Here is a 20,059-nt window from a genome sequence, read left to right as displayed (position 1 = left end):
TGTTTCTCGATTATGGAGGTGACAAAAAGGGTTCGTTGTAAAGGGTTACGTCGATGCAAATTTTGACACTGATCCAGATGACTCTAAGTCTCAATCTGGATACATATTGAAAGTGGGAGCAATTAGCTAGAGTAGCTCCGTGCAGAGCATTGTAGACATAGAAATTTGCAAAATACTTACGGATCTGAATGTGACAGACCCATTGACTAAAATTATCTCACAAGCAAAACATGATCACACCTTAGTACTCTTTGGGTGTTAATCACATAGCGATGTGAACGAGATTATTGACTCTAGTAAACCCTTTGGGTGTTGGTCACATGATGATGTGAACTATGGGTGTTAATCACATGGTGATGTGAACTATTGATGTTAAATCACATGGCGATGTGATCTAGATTATTGACTCTAGTGCAAGTGGGAGACTGAAGGAAATATGTTCTAGAGGCAATAATAAAGTTATTATTTATTTCCTTATATCATGATAAATGTTTATTATTCATGCTAGAATTGTATTAACCGGAAATGTAATACTTGTGTGAATACATAGACAAACAGAGTGTCACTAGTATGCCTCTACTGGACTAGCTCGTTAATCAAAGATGGTTATGTTTCCTAGCCATTGCATGGGTTGTCATTTGATTAACGGGGTCACATCATTAGGAGAATGATGTGATTGACTTGACCCATTCCGTTAGCTTAGCACTCGACCGTTTAGTATGTTGCTATTACTTTCTTCATGACTTATACATGTTCCTATGACTATGAGATTATGCAACTCCTGTTTACCGGAGGAACACTTTGTGTGCTACCAAACGTCACAACGTAACTGGGTGATTATAAAGGTGCTCTACAGGTGTCTCTGAAGGTACTTGTTGGGTTGGCGTATTTCGAGATTAGGATTTGTCACTCTGATTGTCGGAGAGGTATCTCTGGGCCCTCTCAGTAATGCACATCACTTAAGCCTTGCAAGCATTGCAACTAATGAGTTAGTTGTGGGATGAAGTATTACGGAACGAGTAAAGAGACTTGCCGGTAACGAGATTGAACTAGGTATTGAGATACTGACGATCGAATCTCGGGCAAGTAACATACCGATGACAAAGGGAACAACGTATGTTGTTATGCGGTCTGACCGATAAAGATCTTCGTAGAATATGTGGGAACCAATATGAGCATCCAGGTTCTGCTATTGGTTATTGACCGGAGACGTGTCTCGATCATGTCTACATAGTTCTCGAACCCGTAGGGTCCGCACGCTTAAGGTTTCGATGACAGTTATATTATGAGTTTATATGTTTTGATGTACCGAAGGTTGTTCGGAGTCCCGGATGTGATCACGGACATGACGAGGAGTCTCGAAATGGTCGAGACATGAAGATTGATATATTGGATGACTATATTCGGACACCGGAATGGTTCCGGGGTTATCGGATATATACCGGAGTACCGGGGGTTACCGGAACCCCCCCCCCCCCCCCCCCGGAGGCTATTGGGCCTCATGGGCCCAATTGGTGGAAGAGGAGAGGCGGCCAAGGGGCAGCCGCGCGCCCCTCCCCCCAAGTCCGAATTGGACAAGGAGGGGGGGGCGCCCCCCCTTTCCTTTCCCCCTCTCTCCTTCCCTCTCCTCTCCTAGTCCAACAAGGAAGGGAGGGAGTCCTACTCCCGGTGGGAGTAGGACTCCTCCTGGCGCGCCTCCTCCCTGGCTGGCCGCACCTCCCACCTTGCTCCTTTATATACGGGGGCAGGGGCACCCCAAAGACACAACAATTGATCGTTTGATCTTTTAGCCGTGTGCGGTGCCCCCCTCCACCATAGTCCACCTCGATAATACTGTAGCGGTGCTTAGGCGAAGCCCTGCGTCGGTAGAACATCATCATCATCACCACATCGTCGTGCTGACAAAACTCTCCCTCAACACTTGGCTGGATCGGAGTTCGAGGGACGTCATCGGGCAGAACGTGTGCTGAACTTGGAGGTGTCGTGCGTTCGGTACTTGATCGGTCGGATCATGAAGACGTATGACTACATCAACCGCGTTGTGCTAACGCTTCCGCTTTCGGTCTACGAGGGTACGTGGACAACACTCTCCCCTCTCGTTGCTATGCATCACCATGATCTTGCGTGTGCGTAGGAATTTTTTTGAAATTACTATGTTCCCTAACATACTGAATCTTGTGAAATCAATACTGCTTTGTTGAATCTTGTCATGAAAGATCAATTCGCCGGCCTTCCTAGTGAAGATGCCGCTACTCATCTAAATAGCTTCGTTGATTTGTGTGATATGCAAAAGAAGAAAGATGTTGACAATGATATTGTTAAGTTGAAGCTATTTCCTTTTTCGCTTAGAGATCGTGCTAAAGCTTGGCTTTCGTCTTTGCCTAAAAATAGTATTGATTCTTGGAATAAGTGCAAAGATGCTTTTATCTCTAAGTATTTTCCTCCCGCTAAGATTATCTCTCTTAGAAACGATATCATGAATTTTAAGCAACTTGATCATGAACATGTTGCACAAGCTTGGGAGAGGATGAAATTAATGATACGTAATTGCCCTACACATGGTTTGAATTTGTGGATGATTATACAAAAAATTTATGCCGGATTGAATTTTGCTTCTCGAAATCTTTTAGATTCGGACGCGGGAGGCACCTTTATGGAAATCACTTTAGGAGAAGCTACTAAACTCCTAGATAATATTATGGTTAATTATTCTCAATGGCACACTGAAAGATCTACTAATAAAAAAGTGCATGCGATAGAAGAAATTAATGTTTTGAGTGGAAAGGTGGATGAACTTATGAAATTATTTGCTACTAAGAGTGTTTCTTCTGATCCTAATGATATGACCTTGTCTACTTTGATTGAGAATAATAATGAATCTATGGATGTGAATTTTGTTGGTAGGAATAATTTTGGTAACAACGCGTATAGAGGAAACTTTAATCCTAGGCCTTACCCTAGTAATTCCTCTAATAATTATGGCAATTCCTACAACAATTCTTATGGAAATTTTAATAAGATGCCCTCTGAATTTGATACTAGTGTTAAAGAGTTTATGAATTCGCAAAAGAATTTCAATGCTTTGCTTGAAGAGAAATTGCTTAAAGTTGATGAATTGGCTAGGAACGTTGATAGAATTTCTCTTGATGTTGATTCTTTAAAACTTAGATCTATTCCTCCTAAACATGGTATCAATGAGTCTCTCAAAGCCATGAGAATTTCCATTGATTAGTGCAAAGAAAGAACCGCTAGGATGCGTGTAAGAAAGATTGCTTTATAAAAGCATGTTCTTCTAATTTTTATGAAAACAAAGATGAAGATCTAAAAGTTATTGATGTGTCCCCTATTAAATCTTTGTTTGGCAATATGAATCTTGATAATGATAGGACTGAATATGATCCACCTTTACCTAGAAGGCGTTCCAAAAATTCGGAGTTTTTAGATCTTGATGCTAAAATTGATAAAAGTGGGATTGAAGAGATCAAAACTCTAGATGTTAATGAACCCACTATTTTGGATTTCGAGGAATTTAATTATGATAATTGCTCTTTGATAGATTGTATTTCCTTGTTGCAATCCGTGCTAAATTCTCCTCATGCTTATAGTCAAAATAAATCTGTTACCAAACATATTGTTGATGCTTTGATGCAATCTTATGAAGAAAAACTTGAGTTGGAAGTTTCTATCCCTAGAAAACTTTATGATGAGTGGGAACCTACTATTAAAATTAAGATTAAAGATCATGAATGCTATGTTTTGTGTGATTTGGGTGCTAGTGTTTCCACGATTCCAAAAACTTTGTGCGATTTGCTAGGTTTCCGTGATTTTGATGATTGCTCTTTAAACTTGCACCTTGCGGATTCCACTATTAAGAAACCTATGGGAAGAATTAATGATGTTCTTATTGTTGCAAATAGGAACTATGTGCCCGTAGATTTTATCGTTCTTGATATATATTGCAATCCTTCATGTCCTATTATTCTTGGTAGACCTTTCCTTAGAATGATTGGTGCAATTATTGATATGAAGGAAGGGAATATTAGATTCCAATTTCAATTGAAGAAAGGCATGGAACACTTCCCTAGGAAGAAAATAAAACTACCATATGAATCTATTATGAGAGCCACTTATGGATTGCCTACCAAAGATGGCAACACCTAGATCTATCCTTGCTTTTATGCCTAGCTAGGGGCGTTAAACGATAGTGCTTGTTGGGAGGCAACCCAATTTTATTTTTAGTTTTTTGCTTTTTGCTTCTATTTAGGAATAAATATTTGATCTAGCCTCTGGTTAGATGTGTTTTTATGTTTTAATTAGTGTTTGTGCCAAGTTAAACCTATAGGATCTTCTTGGATGATAGTTATTTGATCTTGCTGTAATTTCCAGAAACTTTATGTTCACGAAAATAATTGTTAAAAATCACCAGAATGTGATAAAATATTGATTCCAATTGCTGCTGATGCAGGCAGGAGTCGGTCTACTTGTCTTGGACGTGATGCCTATATACAAGATCATACCTAGATATTCTCATAACTATGCTCAATTCTGTCAATTGCTCAATAGTAATTTGTTCACCCACCGTAAAATACTTATGCTCTTGAGAGAAGCCACTAGTGAAACCTATGGCCCCCGGGTCTACCTTCATCATATTAATCTTCCAACACTTAGTTATTTCCGTTGCTTTTTTACTTTGCTTTTATTTTACTTTGCATCTTTATCATAAAAATACCAAAAATATTATCCTATCATATCTATCAGATCTCACTCTCGTAAGTGACCGTGTAGGGATTGACAACCCCTTATCGCGTTGGTTGCGAGGATTTATTTGTTTTGTGTAGGTGCGAGGGACTCGCGCGTAGCCTCCTATTGGATTGATACCTTGGTTCTCAAAAACAGAGGGAAATACTTACGCTACTTTGCTGCATCACCCTTTCCTCTTCAAGGGAAAACCAATGCCGTGCTCAAGAGGTAGCAGTCACCTTAGCAGCAAAAATTTGCAATAAATAAAGCACTAGAACAAAAACTAATTGGACCATTGGAGGAGTCACATACCGAAGAACAATCCCCCAAAACAGTTTTGTGAATGAAGCTTTGAGCAAGGAGATCGAAAATGGCAGCAAGATGAGCTAGAACACGGGTTTGAGCTATGGGAGGATTTTTTCTGGAGGAAGACAAAGTGAGTGGGTGTAGGAATAAGTGGAGGGGGTCCACGTGGGGCCCACGAGGCAGGGGGCGCGCCCTGCACCCTCGTGGCTAGATGGTGGGGCCCCCTGGTGTGTTCTCAGTGCCAGATATTCTTAAATATTCTACAAAAAATCATATTTCAATTTCAGGATGTTTGGAGAACTTTTATTTTCGGGGTATTTTTTTTATTACAAGGATAATTCGGAAAACAGACAGATAATACTATTTTTGCTTTATTTAATCTAAATAACAGAAAGTAAAAGGAGGGTACAAAGAGTTGTGCTTTCTAACTTCATCCATCTCATTCTCATCAAAAGGAATCCACTAACAAGGTTGATCAAGTCTTGTTAACAAACTCTTTCCAAATAACATGAAACTGGAGAATTTTTGAATAACACTAGGTTACCTCAACGGGGATATGCATGTCCCCAACAATAAGAATATCCTATTTCTTCTTGATGGTAGGAAGAGGGAATTCAAAACCTCCAATAGTAATTGTTGAGGTTTTTCCAATAGAATTGATACTGTGGACTTGAGGTTGTTTCCTCGGAAAGTGTACTGTGTGCTCATTACCATTAACATGAAAAGTGGCATTGCCTTTGTTGCAATCAATAACAGCCCCTGCAGTATTCAAAAAGGGTGTACCAAGTATAATCGACATACTATCGTCCTCGGGAATATCAAGAATGACAAAGTCCGTTAAAATAGTAACGTTCGCAACCACAACAAGCACATCCTCACAAATACCGACAGGTATAGCAGTTGATTTATCGGCCATTTGCAAAGATATTTCAGTAGGTGTCAACTTATTCAAATCAAGTCTACGATATAAAGAGAGAGGCGTAACACTAACACCGGCTCCAAGATCACATAAAGTAGTTTTAACATAGTTTCTTTTAATGGAGCATGGTATAGTTGATACTCCTGGATCTCCTAGTTTCTTTGGTATTCCACCCTTAAAAGTATAATTAGCAAGCATGGTGGAAATTTCAGCTTCCGGTATCTTTCTTTTATTTGTAACAATATCATTCATGTACTTAGTATAAGGATTCATTTTAAGCATATCAGTCAAACGCATACGCAAAAAGATAGGTCTAATCATTTCAGCAAAGCGCTCAAAATCCTCATCATCCTTTTTCTTGGATGGTTTAGGAGGAAAAGGCATGGGTTTCTGAACCCATGGTTCTCTTTCTTTACCGTGCTTCCTAGCAACGAAGTCTCTCTTATCATAATGTTGATTCTTTGATTGTGGGTTATCAAGATCAACAGCAGGTTCAATCTCTACATCATTGTCATTGCTAGGTTGAGCATCAACATGAACATCATCATTAACATTATCACTAGGTTCATGTTCATCACCAGATTGTGTTTCAGCATCAGAAATGGAAATATCATTGGGATTCTCTGGTGGGTCAACACCAAGTTCACTAAAATCATGAAAAGTCCTATCATTTTTCTTTTCTTCCTCTTAGAAGGACTAGGTGTATCAACATTAGTTCTCTCAGAATCTTGCTCAACTCTCTTAGGTTGGCCCTCAGGATACAAAGGTTCCTAATGAAGGAAATATGCCCTAGAGGCAATAATAAAGTTGTTATTTATATTTCCTTATATCATGATAAATGTTTATTATTCATGCTAGAATTGTATTAACCGGAAACTTAGTACATGTGTGAATACATAGACAAACAGAGTGTCACTAGTATGCCTCTACTTGACTAGCTCGTTGAATCAAAGATGGTTATGTTTCCTAGCCATAGACATGAGTTGTCATTTGATTAACGGGATCACATCATTAGAGAATGATGTGATTGACTTGACCCATTCCGTTAGCTTAGCATTTGATCGTTTAGTATATTGCTAATGTTTTCTTCATGACTTATACATGTTCCTATGACTATGAGATTATGCAACTCCCGAATACCGGAAGAACACTTTGTGTGCTACCAAACGTCACAACGTAACTGCGTGGTTATAAAGGTGCTCTACAGGTGTCTCCGATGGTACTTGTTGAGTTGGCATAGATCAAGATTAGGATTTGTCACTCCGATTGTCGGAGAGGTATCTCTGTGCCCTCTCGGTAATGCACATCACTATAGGCCTTGCAAGCAATGTGACTAATGAGTTAGTTGCGGGATGATGCATTACAGAACGAGTAAAGAGACTTGCCGGTAACGAGATTGAACTAGGTATTGAGATACCGACGATCGAATCTCGGGCAAATAACATACCGATGACAAAGGGAATAACATATGTTGTTATGCGGTTTGACCGATAAAGATCTTCGTAGAATATGTAGGAACCAATATGAGCATCCAGGTTCCGCTATTGGTTATTGACCGGAGATGAGTCTCGGTCATGTCTACATAGTTCTCGAACCCGTAGGGTCCGCACGCTTAAAGTTCGATGGCGATCAGTATTATGAGTTTATGTGTTTTGATGTACCGAAGGTAGTTCGGAGTCCCGGATATGATCACGGACATGACGAAGAGTCACGAAATGGTCGAGACATAAAGATCGATATATTGGACGACTATATTTGGACATCAGAATGGTTCCGGGTGAGATCAGGAATATATCGGAGTACCGGGAGGTTGCCGGTACCCCTCGGGAGGTATATGGGCCTTATTGGGCCATAGTGGGAGAGAGGATAAGGGAACAAAGGAGGGGGCGCCCCCCCCCCCAAGCCCAATCCGAATTGGGAAGGGGGCCGCCCCCCCTTTCCTTCCTCCTTCCTCCCCCTTCGTTCTCTCCTAATCCAACTAGGGAAGGGGGGAATCCTACTCCCGGTGGGAGTAGGACTCCCCTTGGGGCGCGCCTAGGAGGCCGGCCTCCTCCCCGTCCTCCACTCCTTTATATACGGGGGAAGGGAGCATCCCATAGACACACAAGTTGATCATGGATCTCTTAGCCGTGTGCGGTGCCCCCTCCACCATAATCCACCTCGGTCATATCATCGTAGTGCTTAAGCGAAGCCCTGCGCCGGTAGCTTCATCATCACCATCATCACGCCGTCGTGCTGACGAAGCTCTCCCTCGTAGCTCTACTGGATCATGAGTTCATGGGACGGCACCAAGCCGAACGTGTGCAGATCGCGGAGGTGTCGTACGTTCGGTACTAGGATCGGTCGATCGTGAAGACGTACGACTACATCAACCGCGTTGTCATAACGCTTCCGCTTACGGTCTACGAGGGTACGTGGACAACACTCTCCCCTCTCGTTGCTATGCATCACCATGATCTTGCGCGTGCGTAGGATTTTTTTTTTGAAATTACTACGTTCCCCAACAGAGGCATCCGAGCTAGGTTTATGCGTAGATGTTATATGCAAGAGTAGAACACAAGTGAGTTGTGGGTGATACTAGTCATACTGCTTACCAGCATGTCATACTTTGATTCGGCGGTATTGTTGGATGAAGCGGCCCGGACCGACATTACGCGTACGCTCACGCGAGACTGGTTCTACCGACATGCTTCGCACACAGGTGGCTGGCGGGTGTCAGTTTCTCCAACTTTAGTTGAATCGAGTGTGGCTACGCCCGGTCCTTGTTGAAGGTTAAAACAACATATACTTGACGAAATATCATTGTGGTTTTGATGCGTAGGTAAGAACGGTTCTTGCTCAGCCCGTAGCAGCCACGTAAAACTTGCAACAACAAAGTAGAAGACGTCTAACTTGTTTTTGCAGGGCATGTTGTGATGTGATATGGTCAAGACATGATGCTAAATTTTATTGTATGAGAGGATCATGTTTTGTAACGGAGTTATCGGCAACTGGCAGGAGCCATATGGTTGTCTCTTTATTGTATGAAATGCAATCGCCATGTAATTGCTTTACTTTATCACTAAGCGGTAGCGATAGTCATAGAAGTAATAGTTGGCGAGACGACAACGATGCTACGATGGAGAACAAGGTGTCACGCCGGTGACGATGGTGATCATGACGGTGCTTTGGAGATGGATATCAAAGGCACAAGATGATGATGGCCATATCATATCACTTATACTAGTTGCATGTGATATTTATCTTTTATGCATCTTATTTTTCTTAGTACGGCGGTAGCATTATAAGATGATCTCTCACTAAATTTCAAGGTACAAGTGTTCTCCCTGAGTATGCACCATTGCGAAAGTTCGTCGTGCCGAGACACCACGTGATGATCGGGTGTGATAAGCTCTACGTTCAGATACAACGGGTGCAAGCCAGTTTTGCACACGCAGAATACTCGGGTTAAACTTAACGAGCCTAGCATATGCAGATATGGCCTCGGAACACTGAGACCGAAAGGTCGAGCGTGAATCATATAGTAGATATGATCAACATAGTGATGTTCACCATTGAAAACTACTCCATCTCACGTGATGATCGGACATGGTTTAGTTGATATGGATCACGTGATCACTTAGATGATTAGAGGGATGTCTATCTAAGTGGGAGTTCTTTAGTAATATGATTAATTGAACTTTAATTTATCATGAACTTAGTACCTGATAGACCTGATAGTATTTTGCATGTCTATGTTGTTGTAGATAGATGGCCCGTGTTGTTGTTCCGTTGAATTTTAATGCGTTCCTTGAGAAAGCTAAGTTGAAAGATGATGGTAGCAACTACACGGACTGGGTCCGTAACTTGAGGACTATCCTCATTGCTGCACAGAAGAATTACGTCCTGGAAGCACCGCTAGGTGCCAAACCCGCTGCAGGAGCAACGCCAGATGTTATGAACGTCTGGCGGAGCAAAGCTGATGACTACTCGATAGTTCAGTGTGCCATGCTTTACGGCTTAGAACTGGGACTTCAACGACGTTTTGAACGTCATGGAGCATATGAGATGTTCCAGGAGTTGAAGTTAATATTTCAAGCAAATGCTCGGATTGAGAGATATGAAGTCTCCAATAAGTTCTACAGCTGCAAGATGGAGGAGAATAGTTCTGTCAGTGAACATATACTCAAAATGTCTGGGTATAATAATCACTTGATTCAACTAGGAGTTAATCTTCCTGATGATAGTGTCATTGACAAAATTCTTCAATCACTACCACCAAGCTACAAGAGCTTCATGAAGAACTATAACATGAAAGGGATGGATAAGACAATTCCCGAGCTCTTCGCGATGCTAAAGGCTGCGGAGGTAGAAATCAAGAAGGAGCATCAAGTGTTGATGGTCAACAAGACCACCAGTTTCAAGAAAAAGGGTAAAGGTAAGAAGGGGAACTTCAAGAAGAACGGAAAGCAAGTTGCTGCTCAAGTGAAGAAGCCCAAGTCTGGACCTAAGCCTGAGAGTGAGTGCTTCTACTACAAAGGAACTGGTCACTGGAAGCGGAACTACCCCAAGTATTCGGCGGATAAGAAGGATGGCAAGGTGAACAAAGGTATATGTGATATACATGTTATTGATGTGTACCTTACTAATGCTCGCAGTAGCACCTGGGTATTTGATACTGGTTCTGTTGCTAATATTTGCAACTCGAAACAGGGACTACGGATTAAGCGAAGATTGGCTAAGGACGAGGTGATGATGCGCGTGGGAAATGGCTCCAAAGTCGATGTGATCGCGGTCGGCACGCTACCTCTACATCTACCTTCGGGATTAGTTTTAGACCTGAATAATTGTTATTTGGTGCCAGCGTTGAGCATGAACATTATATCTGGATCTTGTTTGATGCGAGACGGTTATTCATTTAAATCTGAGAATAATGGTTGTTCTATTTATATGAGTAATATCTTTTATGGTCATGCACCCTTGAAGAGTGGTCTATTTATATTGAATCTCGATAGTAGTGATACACATATTCATAATATTGAAGCCAAAAGATGCAGAGTTGATAATGATAGTGCAACTTATTTGTGGCACTGTCGTTTAGGTCATATTGGTGTAAAGCACATGAAGAAACTCCATTCTGATGGACTTTTGGAATCACTTGATTATGAATCACTTGGTACTTGTGAACCATGCCTCATGGGCAAGATGACTAAAACGCCGTTCTCCGGAACAATGGAGCAAGCAATAGATTTGTTGGAAATCATACATACTAATGTATGTGGTCCGATAAATGTTGAGGCTCCCGGCGGGTATCGTTATCTTCTCACATTCACAGATGATTTGAGCAGATATGGGTATATCTAATTGATGAAACATAAGTCTGAAACATTTGAAAAGTTCAAAGAATTTCAGAGTGAAGTGGAAAATCATCGTAACAAGAAAATAAAGTTTCTACGATCTGATCGTGGAGGGGAATATTTGTTACGAGTTTGGTCTTCATTTGAAACAATGCGGAATAGTTTCGCAACTCACGCCACCCGGAACACCACAGCGTAATGGTGTGTCCGAACTTCGTAATCGTACTTTACTAGATATGGTGTGATCTATGATGTCTCTTACTGATTTACCGCTATCGTTTTGGGGTTATGCTTTAGAGACGGCCGCATTCACGTTAAATAGGGCACCATCTAAATCCGTTGAGACGACACCTTATGAACTGTGGTTTGGCAAGAAACCAAAGTTGTCATTTCTTAAAGTTTGGGGCTGCGATGCTTATGTGAAAAAGCTTCAACCTGATAAGCTCGAACCCAAATCGGAGAAATGTGTCGTCATAGGATACCCAAAGGAGACTGTTGGGTACACCTTCTATCACAGATCCAAAGGCAAGACACTCGTTGCTAAGAATGGATCCTTTCTAGAGAAGGAGTTTCTCTCGAAAGAAGTGAGTGGGAGGAAAGTAGAACTTGATGAGGTAATTGTACCTGCTCCCTTATTGGAAAGTAGTTCATCACATAAATATGTTCCTGTGACTCCTACACCAATTAGTGAGGAAGCTGATGATGATGATCATATAACTTCAATCAAGTTACTACCAAACTTCGTAGGTCAACCAGAGTAAGATCCGCACCAGAGTGGTACGGTAATCCTGTTCTGGAGGTCATGTTACTTGACCATGACGAACCTACGAACTATGAGGAAGCGATGATGAGCCCAGATTCCGTGAAATGACTTGAGGCCATGAAATCTGAGATGGGATCCATGTATGAGAACAAAGTGTGGACTTTGGTTGACTTGGCCGATGATAGGCAAGCCATCGAGAATAAATGGATCTTCAAGAAGAAGACTGATGCTGACAGTAATGTTACTGTCTATAAAGCTCGACTTGTTGCGAAAGGTTTTCGACAAGTTCAAGGAGTTGACTACGATGAGACCTTCTCACCCGTAGCAATGCTTAAGTCCGTCCGAATCATGTTAGCAATTGCCGCATTTTATGATTATGAAATTTGGCAAATGGATGTAAAGACTGCATTCCTGAATGGATTTCTGGAAGAAGAGTTGTATATGATGCAACCTGAAGGTTTTATCGATCCAAAGGATGCTAAAAAAGTTTGCAAGCTCCAGCGATCCATTTATGGACTGGTGCAAGCATCTCGGAGTTGGAATAAATGTTTTGATAGTGTGATCAAAGCATATGGTTTTATACAGACTTTTGGAGAAGCCTGTATTTACAAGAAAGTGAGTGGGAGCTCTGTAGCATTTCTAATATTATATGTGGATGACATATTTTTGATTGGAAATGATATAGAATTTCTGGATAGCATAAAAGGATACTTGAATAAGAGTTTTTCAATGAAAGACCTCGGTGAAGCTGCTTATATATTGGGCATCAAGATCTATAGAGATAGATCAAGACGCTTAATTGGACTTTCACAAAGCACATACCTTGATAAAGTTTTGAAGAAGTTCAAAATGGATCAAGCAAAGAAAGGGTTCTTGCCTGTGTTACAAGGTGTGAAATTGAGTCAGACTCAATGCCTGACCAATGCAGAAGATAGAGAGAAAATGAAAGGTGTTCCCTATCCTTCAGCCATAGGCTCTATCATGTATGCAATGCTGTGTACCATACCTGATGTGTGCCTTGCGATTAGTTTAGTAGGGAGGTACCAAAGTAATCAAGGAGTGGATCACTGGACAGCAGTCAAGAACATCCTGAAATACCTGAAAAGGACTAAGGATATGTTTCTCGTTTATGGAGGTGACAAAGAGCTCGTCGTAAATGGTTACGTCAATGCAAGCTTTGACACTGATCCGGATGACTCTAAGTCACAAACCGGATACGTGTTTATATTGAACGGTGGAGCTGTCAGTTGGTGCAGTTCTAAGCAAAGCGTCGTGGCGGGATCTACGTGTGAAGTGGAGTACATAGCTGCTTCGGAAGCAGCAAATGAAGGAGTATGGATGAAGGAGTTCATATCCGATCTAGGTGTCATACCTAGTGCGTCGGGTCCAATGAAAATCTTTTGTGACAATACTGGTGCAATTGCCTTGGCAAAGGAATCCAGATTTCACAAGAGAACCAAGCACATCAAGAGACGCTTCAATTCCATCTGCGATCAAGTCAAGGAGGGAGACATAGAGATTTGCAAGATACATACGGATCTGAATGTTGCAGACCCGTTGACTAAACCTCTCTCACGAGCAAAACATGGTCAGCACCAAGACTCCATGGGTGTTAGAATCATTACTGTGTAATCTAGATTATTGACTCTAGTGCAAGTGGGAGACTGAAGGAAATATGCCCTAGAGGCAATAATAAGGTTGTTATTTATATTTCCTTATATCATGATAAATGTTTATTATTCATGCTAGAATTGTATTAACCGGAAACTTAGTACATGTGTGAATACATAGACAAGCAGAGTGTCACTAGTATGCCTATACTTGACTAGCTCGTTGAATCAAAGATGGTTATGTCTCCTAGCCATAGGCATGAGTTGTCATTTGATTAACGGGATCACATCATTAGCGAATCATGTGATTGACTTGACCCATTCTGTTAGCTTAGCATTTGATCATTTAGTATATTGCTATTGCTTTCTTCATGACTTATACATGTTCCTATGACTATGAGATTATGCAACTCCCGAGTACCGAAAGAACACTTTGTGTGCTACCAAACGTCACAGCGTAACTGGGTGATTATAAAGGTGCTCTACAGGTGTCTCCGATGGTACTTGTTGAGTTGGCATAGATCAAGATTAGGATTTGTCACTCCGATTGTCGGAGAGGTACCTCTGGGCCCTCTCGGTAATGCACATCACTATAGGCCTTGCAAGCAATGTGACTAATGAGTTAGTTGCGGGATGATGCATTACAGAACGAGTAAAGTGACTTGCCGGTAATGAGATTGAACTAGGTATTGAGATACCACGATCGAATCTCGGGCAAGTAACATACCTATGACAAAGGGAATAACGTATGTTGTTATGCGGTTTGACCGATAAAGATCTTCGTAGAATATGTAGGAACCAATATGAGCATCCAGGTTCCGCTATTGGTTATTGACCGGAGATGAGTCTCGGTCATGTCTACATAGTTCTCGAACCCGTAGGGTCCGCACGCTTAAAGTTCGATGGCGATCAGTATTATGAGTTTATGTGTTTTGATGTACCGAAGGTAGTTCGGAGTCCCGGATATGATCACGGACATGACGAAGAGTCACGAAATGGTCGAGACATAAAGATCGATATATTGGATGACTATATTTGGACATCGGAATGGTTCCGGGTGAGATCGGGAATATACCGGAGTACCGGGAGGTTACCGGAACCCCCCGGGAGGTATATGGGCCTTATTGGGCCATAGTGGGAGAGAGGAGAAGGGAGCAAAGGAGGGGGTGCGCCCCCCCAAGCCAAATCCGAATTGGGAAGGGGGCCGGGCCCCCTTTCCTTCCTCCTTCCTCCCCCTTCCTTCTCTCCTAATCCAACTAGGGAAGGGGGGGGGATCCTACTCCCGGTGGGAGTAGGACTCCCCTTGGGGCGCGCCTAGGAGGCCGACCTCCTCCCCCTCCTCTACTCCTTTATATACGGGGGAAGGGGGCACCCCATAGCTAGACACACAAGTTGATCATTGATCTCTTAGCCGTGTGCGGTGCCCCCCTCCACCATAATCCACCTCGGTCATATCGTCGTAGTGCTTAGGCGAAGCCCTGCGCCGGTAGCTTCATCATCACCGTCACCACGCCGTCGTGCTGACGAAGCTCTCCCTCGAAGCTGTACTGGATCGTGAGTTCGTGGGACGTCACCGAGCCAAACGTGTGCACATCGTGGAGGTGCCGTACGTTCGGTACTAGGATCGGTCGATCGTGAAGACGTACGACTACATCAACCGCATTGTTATAATGCTTCCGCTTATGGTCTACGAGGGTACGTGGACAACACTCTCCCCTCTCGTTGCTATGCATCACCATGATCTTGCGCGTGCGTAGGATTTTTTTTGAAATTACTACGTTCCCCAACACCTAAGTCATTTTACCCCCTCTAGTCATAACTCTAACAGCATTATCATTTTTCTTATTATTTAATTCCTTGAGAAAATCATCTGGAGCTTTAAGCACTTGTTCTACCTGAGTGGTGACCATAGAAGCATGTTTACTAATAAGTTTAAGTTCACCTTTAACTCTAGACATATAATCACTCAAGTGTTCAATCATATAAGCATTACGTTTCAATTGTCTACCAACATAAGCATTGAAGTTTTCTTGTTTAACAATAAAATTATCAAACTCATCTAAGCATTGGCTAGCAGACTTATTACGAGGAATATCACCTTCATCAAATCTATAGAGAGAATTTACCTTTACTACCTGTGTCGGGTTATCAAGACCATGTATTTCTTCAATAGGTGGTAAATTCTTAACATCTTCAGCTTTAATACCTTTTTCTTTCATAGATTTCTTTGCCTCTTGCATATCTTCAGGACTGAGAAATAAAATACCCCTTTTCTTCGTAGTTGGCTTAGGAGTTGTTTCAGGAAGTGTCCAATCATCATCATTACTCAATATATTATTCAATAACAATTCAGCTTGCTCAACAGTTCTTTCCCTGAAAACACAACCAGCACAACTATCCAGGTGGTCTCTGAAAGCATCGGTTAGTCCATTATAAAAGATATCAAGTATTTCATTTTTCCTTAGAGGATGATCAGGAAAAGCATTAAGTAATTGGAGAAGCCTCCCCCAAGCTTGTGGGAGACTCTCTTCTTCAATTTGCACAAAATTATATATTTCCCTCAAGGCAGCTTGTTTCTTATGAGCGGGGAAATATTTAGCAAAGAAGTAATAAATCATATCCTGGGGACTACGCACACAACCAGGAGTAAGAGAATTAAACCATGTTTTAGCATCACCCTTTAACGAGAACGGAAATAGCTTAAGGATATAGTAGTAACGAATTTTTTCCTCATGAGTGAATAGGGTGGCTATATCGTTCAATTTAGTAAGATGTGCCACAACAGTTTCAGATTCATAGCCATAAAAAGGATCAGATTCAACCAAAGTAATTAACTCAGGATCGACAGAGAAATCATAATCCTTATCAGAAATACAGATAGGTGAAGTAGCAAAAGCAGGGTCATATTTCATTCTAGCATTCAAAGACTTTTCTTTCAGCTTAGCTAACAGTTTCTTAAGATCATATCTATCTTTGCAAGCAAAAAGATCTCTACCAGTTTCTTCATCCATAACATAACCCTCAGGCACATCGGGCAATTCATATCTAGGGGGAGAAGTTCATCATCACTTTCATCAATATTATCAGTTTCAATAATTTCATTCTCTCTAACCCTAGCAAGTTTTTCATCAAGAAATTCACCTAATGGCACAGTGCTATCAAGCATAGAAGTAGTTTCATCATAAGTATCATGCAAAGTAGAAGTGGCATCATCAATAACATGCGACATATCAGAATCAATAGCAGGTGCAGGTGTCGCAAGTTTACTCATAACAGAAGGTGAATCAAGTGCAGAGCTACATGACATATTTTTACCTCCCCTCGTAGTTGAGGGATAAATCTTGGTTTTTCGTCTTTCAAGTTCCTCATAGGGATCAACAGATATAAATCCCAAGTGACTCAGAGAATAGAGCTATGCTCCCCGGCAACGGCGCCAGAAAATAGTCTTGATAACCCACAAGTATAGGGGACAGCAACAATTTTCGAGGGTAGAGTATTCAACCCAAATTTATTGATTCGACACAAGGGGAGCCAAAGAATATTCTCAAGTATTAGTAGCTGAGTTGTCAATTAAACCACACCTGGAAGACTTAATATCTGCAGCAAAGTATTTAGTAGCAAAGTAATATGGAAGTAACGGTAACGGTGGCAAAAGTAACAGTAGCAGTTTTGTAGTAATCGTAACAGTGGCAGCGGAAAAGTAACTAAGCAAAGATCAATATGTGAAAAGCTCGTAGGCAATGGATCAGTGATGGATAATTATGTCGGATGCAATTCCTCATGCAACAGTTATAACATAGGGTGACACAGAACTAGCTCCGGTTCATCAATGTAATGTAGGCATGTATTCCGAATATAGTCATACGTGCTTATGGAAAAGAACTTGCATGACATCTTTTGTCCTACCCTCCCGTGGCAGCGGGTCCTATTGGAAACTAAGGGATATTAAGGCCTCCTTTTAATAGAGTACCGGACCAAAGCATTAACACTTAGTGAATACATGAACTCCTCAAACTACGGTCATCACCGGGAGTGGTCCCGATTATTGTCACTTCGGGGTTGCCAGATCATAACACATAGTAGGTGACTATTGACTTGCAAGATAGGATCAAGAACTCACATATATTCATGAAAACATAATAGGTTCAGATCTGAATTCATGGCACTCGAGCCCTAGGACAAGCACTAAGCATAGCAAAGTCATAGCAACATCAATCTCAGAACATAATGGATACTAGGGATCAAACCCTAACAAAACTAACTCGATTACATGATAAATCTCATCCAACCCATCACTGTCCAGCAAGCCTACGATGGAATTACTCACGCACGGCGGTGAGCATCATGAAATTGGTGATGGAGGAAGGTTGATGATGACGACGGCGACGGATTCCCCTCTCCGGAGCCCCGAACGGACTCCAGATCAGCCCTCCCGAGAGAGATTAGGGCTTGGAGGCGGCTCCGTATCGTAAAACGCGATGAATCCTTCTCTCTGATTTTTTTCTCCCCGAACATGAATATATGGAGTTGGAGTTGAGGTCGGTGGAGTCTCAGGGGGCCCACGAGGCAGGGGGCGCGCCCCGGGGGGTGGGCGTGCCCTGCACCCTCGTGGACAGGGTGTGGGCCCCCCGATGTTGATTATTTCGGCAGTATTTTTTTATTTCCAAATAGTGTCTCCGTGGATTTTCAGGTCATTCCGAGAACTTTTATTTCTACACAAAAATAACACCATGGCAATTCTGCTGAAAACAGCGTCAATCCGGGTTAGTTCCATTCAAGTCATGCAAGTTAGAGTCCAAAACAAGGGCAAAAGTGTTTGGAAAAGTAGATACGTTGGAGACGTATCACCAACACATTGAGACCACCACTTGCCATCCTCCATCCTTGCACAGCTGATGCCCTAGAAGCTAGCTGCCATCACACTGCCTAGCAAATGCCACCGCCACACCCCAAGCAGCTGCGTCCGCCACATCTCGAGGAGGGAAATTGCAAGCCGCGACCAAGGGAAAGACCCACCTGGCTCAAGTGACGGTTGGGCTAGCCAGTAAGCGGCAACACAACACATCACATGCATGCACGCGCAGGCAAGCCAACCAAAGCCGCCAAGGTCATCAAATCAGTTCAACGCCGGGCAGGGGGGAGCCACCGACTCCATAGTCATCACCGGGCCCTGGGTGGGACCGCAGAACCTCCAAATCAGTGCCATCGCTCGCCACGAGCACTGTCGCGCGACCAACGAGCCACCGTAGATCTGGGCGCGGGATCCCTTGATCCACTGCACCAAACAACGACGACCACGCAGTATCCCAAGCTGACAATCCCCGTCGCTGATGAAGGTAGGGCCACCGCCGCCACCCACCCTAAGGCCACCACTCCGGCACACCTCACCCTAGGATGATCGCCTCCCCGCAACCACGTCCGCCGACCCCAGTGCCCTCAGGGCAGGGCCCAAGCCCCCCTACAATCTTAGAGCATCTACGCCGGGCTTGGCAAATGTAGCCCCTCAAACGCCCGCGGAGACGCCCAAACGCGTCCATGGGCACTGACCGAGCATGCCTCAAATTTCCACAGTTGTAGCCGGACATCTCATACTAGATTCTCAAATCCATACAAAGACATGCAAACTAAAAGAAACCTATGTACCACGTCGATCACCTAGCTACTCGTCGTCGGAGATGTCGATGATCTCCGTGCCTGGCTCCGGCAGCATGGGTGGCAGCTGCAGCTCCGGCTCCTCCGCCTCTATCTCCACGTCGAGTTCGGCGAAGAGCGCGCTGGACTCCGCTGGAGGAACGCCTGGTTGGCCTCCACATAGGCCTCATCCTGGATAGACTGCAGGATGGCCTGCTGCTCCAGCATCTCGTCGGATCGGGCGACGGCGAACTCCGCCTCCGCCTGCTCCATGTTGAAGCCCGGCAGCTGATGCTCCGGCTCCTGCTGCTCCGTATCCTCCACCTCCATCGGAACCATCTCCTCATCTTCCCCCGGCTACTACTACTCCTCCTCCTCCGGCTCCGGCGAGTCCGAAAGCAGCCCGGCAGCGATGCGAGCGGCGCGCGTAGCTTGCCTCGCCCGGATCTCCTATTGGATCTCGGTGCGGCACTCCGGCGTCAGCATGGCGTAGTAGATGATCTTGCTCCGGACCATGGCGGAGTGCCGGAGGGTGGGCGAAGCGTCGGACCGTGGGCAGAGCGCCGGAGCAGGAGAGGGAGGAGGTGGATGGGCTCGGACTGGCGGTGCGAAGAGGGGGGAGGTGGATGTGTTAGGGTTGCGGGAGGCCGGCCGGCTTAAATAGCTAGATTCGGTCTTGGGCGGCGAGCCGGAGCGGCGCCACGCGGCGTTCACACTGCGGCGACGGGCGCGGCGTCCCTCGGACCGCCGGGTT

This window comes from Triticum aestivum, chromosome 6D, assembly GCF_018294505.1.
Source record: "Triticum aestivum cultivar Chinese Spring chromosome 6D, IWGSC CS RefSeq v2.1, whole genome shotgun sequence".
NCBI classification, from domain to species: Eukaryota; Viridiplantae; Streptophyta; class Magnoliopsida; order Poales; family Poaceae; genus Triticum; species Triticum aestivum.
Note: the sequence above shows the minus strand (reverse complement) of the source record.